This window comes from Papilio polytes, unplaced genomic scaffold (assembly GCF_000836215.1).
Source record: "Papilio polytes unplaced genomic scaffold, Ppol_1.0 DF821289.1, whole genome shotgun sequence".
Lineage (NCBI taxonomy): Eukaryota > Metazoa > Arthropoda > Insecta > Lepidoptera > Papilionidae > Papilio > Papilio polytes.
The window spans coordinates 5598790-5607393 of NW_013527915.1; positions in this window are offsets into that span (position 1 = coordinate 5598790).

Here is an 8604-nt window from a genome sequence, read left to right on the forward strand (position 1 = left end):
CCTGCCGCCGCCGCCACTCGACCGTTGGCCCATGCAAAATGACGGATGTAAAGTTTGGATATACCTCCTTGGAAGGAAATGATATTTTCATTAAAATGAAAATGAGGTAATGTTTTATGATTTATTTCGTTTTCGCAATGTATTCGTTTCGCGTTATTTGTGGCTTTCAGGTTGTGCTTAATTAATTTTAATTTCAATTATGCATTTAATTACATTGTTAAATCAAATTTTGTTAATTTTTTAATTTGGGACATTGATGTACTATGATCTTCTACAAGATTATCTAAATGTTTAAGGAAGTAACATTAGTGTACTTTTACCTTTTACATAAGAGAGCAAACAGACAGACATTCGTGACGCTGCGCTGACGTGGAGCTCGCTCTGGCTATAAATACCGACATTAAATATGTCTGCGGTACATTTTTATTGCTCTAACATTATTTTGCAATTGTAATGATCAATACTGGTTACAGATTATACGATATTCTCATATCTACTGTATGATTATAAGGAGCTTTTTACGTGCAAATGTAATTCTAATAAATTAAGGTATATGGTACACTATTAATATTTTAATTAAATTTTATCATCTCAAAGTCTTTAACATTTACGTACTATATTAAAATTACAAAAATAGAAAACATTACATTTTTTATGAAAAAACTAAGAAATGTTTTATACATTGCGATTAAAATAATATAATTATATTTCACTGAAGTTTTAACATTATACTGAGAGGTCTAATTATACGTACGTATGAGGCTTCAGAGATACCGACCGAAACTTTGATTAGTTCAAGATATTAATTCCCAGAAGCTGCTTGGGAATGCAATTAAGCCCAAAAAGTAGCGACAAAAGGACGGAGCACTCGTTATTGTATCGCGTCTTTACCGATGTACAGACAAAATTACATCATAAGAAATAATTATAATGTAATTTGCCAAGTAATTATAATTATTATTTTTTATTTAATAAGTCTCCGAAACTGTGGGTGGTTAGTACTCTACGGAATCCCACAAATCCAAACGACTTTATGTTCATTTCGAATGTTTTTCTTATATAAAAAAGTCATCTGGAACATAATCTCTATGTACAAGTCCTATCGCATCTACATATTCGTTTTAATTTTAACACATATAAAAAGCTAATACCTAACATAATTTGGTTATAACTAAAGTAAAATGAATGATCCGTTAATGGCAATAAACAAATTATTTGATTAAAATATTCCATAAAGAAATTTTCTAATAAATCAACGATATTACGAAGACATAACTTTCAAGAAGTATAAAGTAAAATTTTCCTTTTTAATTACAAATTCGATCAAAGAAAATTTCTTACATAACTCAATTCCATACATATAGGTACTTGTATTCACTCAAAAATGTAATCAACTATTTTTCTTAAATCAAACCATTGCCGTGTTTAAACGTCTCTTCTAAAATTTTGTTTCAAACATTAACATAATTAAGTGGTTCTCAAAGTTTTCCCATTATAAACTTAGCGAGAAATTTTATTTTTCCCTCAAGTCAGCCGTCTATGTGTGCGAGCGTATGCACGAAACAGCGAATTGGATTTTCCCTAGTGTGAGTAAACCTACTTTTGTCGACGGAACAGGAAAACCTCGGAGATTCATGAAATATTAATGAAAAATTGTTCTAAATATATTTTATGTTTTGGTAGAACCACACTACTTCTGACATAAGTGACATTATATCTTCTGTCTTGAAAAATTGTAACAACATAAAAGAATGTTATCTAACAACTAAAGTAAAGATATTTACGTTACTTTTTTATAGTTTTCTTAACAGTTGATCCCTTTAAAAGAAAAGGAAATGGAAGGTTTTCAGCAGTAAAGAAAATTCTTGGTTTAATGCCTTCACTTAATGAATATTATGAAACATATGTATGTTCTTGAGTCATCGTATATTTATGCTGGTAAAATGTATTTATAACTGTGAAATTTTTACAGCCAATTTACATCCTTACATTTTAAATATAACGATAGTACTTAGTACAAACATTAATGTAAAATTTTAAGAAATTCAAGAGACAGCAATACGAAAACAATTAAATTCCTCCGAAAAATTATAAAATAAGCGATTCTAAAGATTCGAGTTTTAGTCATAACGTCTTCCCTCGATGTGAACTAAGAAATATAGATCGTAGCGGGCAAAACCTGTACTAAATCACTAGTCTGTATTATTACATTTATAATAATTCTATGACATGGGCAGATAAATACCGGTATCGCTCTTTTGTAACAGTGAGATCGAAAAAACCATCTCGTCGGGCCAACGGAAGATTATTTCCATTTTCTTAACTCTGTTATAAATCTATCTTTACAGGACGTAAACATCTGAGAGCACAGGACGTTTAAAAATTGTTTTTCTTTTGTAAATACCGAAAAGTTTACTTGAAACAAAACACTACAATATGTACCAATAAGCTGGTAAATATATTTTTTTTTATTGATTATGTAACATCAGTTTTCTATCCCGACAAATAATATTGCTTTATACTAAGTTACTATGAAGGAAGCCATTATTAGGAGCTGAAATTTAAACTGCGATCTCCAGATTAGACGGAGGGAAACCCAATTACTCGACTATCGTGACTTTTATACGGCGTTGGTTATAAACACAAACCGGTACATAATAACCTAGTACAGCTTTCATGAAATTCAATAGCTAATATACTTGTAGATATTATGAAATGAATGTTAGTTTTCTGTTCTACATTTACAATTATATTATATTTCGTACTTCATCTATTAATATTATAAAAAGGAAAGGTTTGTATTTTTGTATGTATTGAAATAACTCAAAAACTACTGGGCCGGTTTCAAAAATTCTTTCACCATTAAAAAGCTGCGTTATCACTGACTAGCATAGGATATGTTTTTTGTTATTTTTTAATTTCACGCGGGAGAAGTCGCGTGCAACAGCTAATTATGAGATAAATTAGTAAGCGAAAATGAAATTCATCTTATATTTAAAACGATTTTCCATGAATTTCAAAAACTATATCAGCTAATCGGACGCCTTTTTCTTTCTGTGATTGTTTTTAACCTCTTAGTACTTCATAGATCTTTTATAGTGTTGAACCCTGACCCAAAGTCTGAGTATTACCATGGTCTATAGCGGAGTACTCTCTACTGTGAAAAGGTTGGCTAACCGGCAGCCCTGAGTAACATCTTGTTGGTTTATCTCGGTCTCATCATTTGTATGGATTTACGAGCGTCCAACGCTGCAAATCTCAACTTGATAGGGTGCATCTTGCCCTAATTTGTAAACAAAAGCTCCACCAAAATTGGAAACCTTTTATTTATAGAATCTAAGTTATCGTCAATATAGCTAAATACCTACAGCTTGTTTTATACAAGTCACAATATTAAGCTTATTGCACAAATTTACTTCCCTTACAAAGGTTACAATATGTTTGGGCTTTTAGTATTTTGTACAAAGCCTTTTTACGGTATCTAGTACAGCTTTTGAACTTTTTCCACTGATAACAAAACAGCTTATATTATCTATGACATTCGTAAATTCATTTATAAAATATTTGTGGAAAAGATTTGAATATTTTCGTTGGTTATCAAATAAGTTGAATCACAATAAATCAACATTTACATTGTTCAATAAACCTTGAGGTTTGCTTTTAGATTTATTATTCGATTGAGTTTAAACATTATAACATCGGCATGCGCACACTATACTCTGTAATATTTGTGTTGTAGTTACAAAGTCATTAAGTACTGTTAACAATTTCTCTTAAACCGGTTCTCCAGTTTGAACAAACTATGTAAGCTTTATGACTCGAGACTAGTTATTTCATAAGCTAATAAATATTAGGGTTGTAAGTTAAATAGGAAAAATGTGAATTATTATAAATACATATATTATAAAGTTTTTTTTTAAAACTTATTGAAAACATTCAAAGACATTTTTTCTTTAAGTCCTTTGTCTTTTAATAGCCCCCTATTAAAACGCCTACAAAGTTACTTACAACGCATCTGCGAACACGCATATCAATGGGTAATATTCGTTTCGCTGTTTTGGCGAGTTATAGAGGTTACTTGCACGACCATCGTATATTGTAAGTCTTGACAATCTACTCATTGTCTACGATAGGAGATCAATGATTACTTAAAAACATCTCGTCTACATAATAGATGGCGCTGTTATTCCATTATCCGAATACTAAATGTAACTATATTCCATTCTAAAAATACACGATCTAAAATTCAAAAGAGAATGAGGAACGACGTCCGCTCTGCAATAGTAATATTTAAACGCTTATTTACGTAATACATACATGTAATATCAAATGTGTATTTAAATATTCCTTAACAGTTCATCTACTTCATGACAAAGTTACCAAATTACAATTTAAGTATAGTAATGAAATTTTGTATGACAGTTAATAACATCTTCGCGGCGGAGCGAGCACGCCGAATGCATTCTAATGAATTGCATGAGGAATAATAGCAATAGCAATGTTATTACAACGCAGGTGTTTTCTTAAAATTTATTTATTATTGACTAGCAATTTGCTGTATGAAAAATATTAAAATAAACTTAAATGGAATTGCATAGTTTATCTCCCTTGTTTTAGTTTTCTTCATTTGTTTTCATGTTCATAAAAATATGGTACCTAACAAATTTATCGTCAAGATAACAAACATATTACCTATAATGCATAAATGTGTTCGTATCAAAGCTTCATAGAATAATATAGTAAAAGCTCACAAAAGCTCTTACTATATTGATCTTTCTATCAATATTTTTTTAATCTTCGTTCCTTTGTTTTACCATTGAGAACCGTTACTCCACATAAATGTAACGACACACAAAATTTCTAAGATTAATAGATGTTATTGCTGTTGTCCGCGGAGTCGACAGAGCATGCGTACAGTTACATACCCTACTTTCTTACAACGATCATTTTTAAAAGTTATAAAAATTACTCAAATTTAATACGTGCATGTCCGGATATAGTGATATTCTTTCACAATAGGACGAGACATGTCGATCTGCCCGCCGCGCCCTCTCCCGCCCCATCCCCCGCGGCGCCCGCCCCCAGCCCGCGCTGGAATGCCCATTGTCCCGCCGACATGATGTTGGCAAGCCACTTATGTCAATAGATACATTTATCGTTCATTATCATACATATTGCTATGTCTACAGTAATTTAACTATTTCTATACAACAGTAAGATTTTTTTTAATTTGTAATTTGCGGTTGTCTATTAAATACAGATTAAGATAATATTTTTCTAATTGGAACAAAATAATTATTAGCGTTAAGAGAGTGAAAAGAAAGACGAGAGGATGACTAATCAAGTCATCATGAGAACAGATGTCTTACAACAAATCATGTTTTGACGACAGAGGTTACGGCGCGGAGCGTGCGTCCATTGGCGTTAATATAATGGTATGAGGCATAGTTGCATCAAGAGCATTATAATGTTGTAGTGAAGTTATTAGTGCGGTGGTTTGTACGAGGAGATCGCGGTGCGGTGGTGCGGCGTTGCGACGCTGGCGGCGTGGCGGGCTGCGGGCAGCGAGCGGAGAGCGGCCGCAGCTGTCAAGGCCAACTGAGGTCACTCCACCGCCACCGACACCGACACGAGCACCGACGAACTCGGAGCCTCGATGCCTCATGCCCGGGACCGGTTCTACAATTTTTAGTCTCTTTTTATTTTCATTTTTGTATACACGACGACGCCGAGACTAAACAATGTTTATAATACCGGCCTCCCGTCAGATTAAATTTTGTATTATGAAACAAAAAGGATGTTTAATAATTGGTTTTAAGGAAACTTTTACAAAGATTAATATTTATCGTGCAGATAGTTACATCGTTACGAAAATATAACTTTACGTTTATACAAAATATTAAGTTAACATTTGTACAAGCTACAGGCGAGCTTTTGTAGAAAACTCCGTTCCCTTCAAATGTTATTTACTTTATATTTAGACTAATTATCTCAATAAAAAATTATGATGAATTAAATAACAAAAAAGAATACATTTTACTATAATAATTCAATTTTAAATCAAAATACCAATCTTTTTCCAGCTCACAACGGTACTGCATCAGAATAAATTGACTAAAACTAACTTGATTTAATCCAACGTTGTTATTCCTTAGGTACCTTTCACAACATTATTTGCTTGGTTAAGAATGACCCAAAAACAATTTGTTTTGTGTCAAAAATATTTTACGGTTGTTAAATATCACTTTTTATTTTTTTATCTGTCGGCCTCAAAATTTCTCCACCCAGAGCTTTTAATACATAAATGAAGGAAAAATTGTATCATACGAAATCTAATTCAAATCACACACCGATCCAACTATTTTTGACACGCACTGTTTGTTTTTACAACGAGTTTATTTTTTCTAAATCGGATGATGGCCACCAGATGGCGTATATAATGTTAACGCGGTACCATACTGTAAACATGGCAACCCAGAACCCGCTATGGAAATACTAAATTTTTAACCATTCACATTAACAGATATCCTTGCCAAACCTATAACTTTAAACTGTAAATTTTCGATAGAGAGATAACTTTAAGTTGAATTTGAAGTTAAATAGTTACAGTATAATACCATAATAATTAAGTAAAAAATAGCATATTCGCAAGGCATACCGTGTAAAAACACGCTGAATAGAAGTGAATTCTAGTTATTCTTTACAATAAAAGCAATTGCTTGCACAAAAGCAATTTAAAAGTACTCGCAAACAATTTACGAGATTATGAGTCGAAGATTTAATTACAAAGTGTATGATTCGTTAGCGGAACGTATATTCACGCTCCGGCGGCTATGTGTATCACTAAACAGCGTCCACACGCTGCAAATGGAGAAAATATCATCCTGAAGAACAATGGAGTATTATGTGGTAATAATGGAAAATATATTCGTTTGCTTATAGCTGGAAAAAAAGTATCTAAACAAATCGCGGTATTGTAAAGGACCCTAAAGGACTAAAACAACCGCACACTTACAATAACTTTATGGTCACGCATAAATACATTCTAATGGTAATCATTTATAGTTTTGTTGATATTTCAACAGTTAGGCTCGATGACAAGCTGGAATTTATTCAATGTTCGGTGAGTTTCCGCTGTGTATCGCAACAATGTTGCCATTCTTTTCATTCTCGTTGATAAAAACAGAGGGATCATGACGAGTGGTATACATATCTCATTCTAGTTTTAAAACTATCTATACATACAGCTAATAAAGCTCTAGTTTCACAATACTTAAGGAAAAGCTTTACGTTCGATGACTAATCTTATGATGATTCAGTCTAAGCAGAAATAACTCTATCACTTGGACAATTTTTGTTACGATTGGAGATAAAAGAACAACATGATTGAAAATGCGAAAACGATTTGAACAAAAACTCAAATGATATACAGTGTTCATTTAGACTTTTACGTTTTTTTTTTTTCAAAAGAATCTCGCATTATCATAGTTTATTTCGTGCTTTAAATTATTTTATTTTACCAATGTAATGAAACACTCTCCTTTATTCTAATTATACACCGTGTAATATATTGTCACATATTATTTTCAATCTCATCCTGATTTGAAACAGAAAGGACCGAGTCAACGATTGCGACCAGACAAACGTGAGCTTCCCTGCCGCCTGACTGTAACAGGGAAGCTTCCCAAGTGGGGATTGTTGTAAAGCTTACAGGGGTCCTGTAGTGTGGTCGACGCGATGCTTCGGGCAAGGCACTTGTCGGGGTCATAACCTGTTTGCGACCCCTCCCTGCGGGACGCGGCTCGCCCTGCTCTCGAGCGACCCAATCTTTGACCGGTTGTTCAATAAACAAAAACAAATTGTTATCTGTTTAATAATAAACGTATTTCAATTAGTATTTTGAATGTTTTCTTAATCATTTTAATTGGTGATAAAAATATCACTGTCTTATATCAAAGAAATGTAAAAACATGTATCGAAAGTTATTTAAAAATAATTAGGCTTTTTCAATATTCGCTGTTACCCTTTTCTTTAATAAACAAGGAAAAGTAAATATTGATCAATACCAAATAGTTACATGATACAATAATAATATAACGACAGATTTTTAAATAACGAAAAAATATTTATTTAGTGTATGATTGATTTAGTGTATCGCTGCAACAAAAGGTTTGTTTGCGTGTAAATATCGAGGGTTGGAAGAAAAGTGAATCGTCGCAAATCTCGGGGAATATAAAAAAGTTAAATTGGCTACATTTGTCGATATTGTTTGTTTGCATAGGGCCACGGGGCAAGAGACACGGGCCATGGGGCATTTGATTTGTCGGGATGACGTGGAAGACGCGTTGTATTTATCGTGCGGCGTTCCGTGGATATTGTTAAGGCACACAATACGAGAGGAGCGGGCCGTTGCGCCTTGGGAAATGTTGTACGACTACTTTTTTCGTCTGGATTCTATACTCACGATAGTTGTTTTTTTTTAAGCCGCGAGCTCGAGATGTACAGGTTTATCTGTTTAAAATTTATTAACATCAAGAAACAATTTAAAACCTTTTCTTTAGATGGCCCATCAGAGATTCATGATGAATGGAAATAAACGTTGTT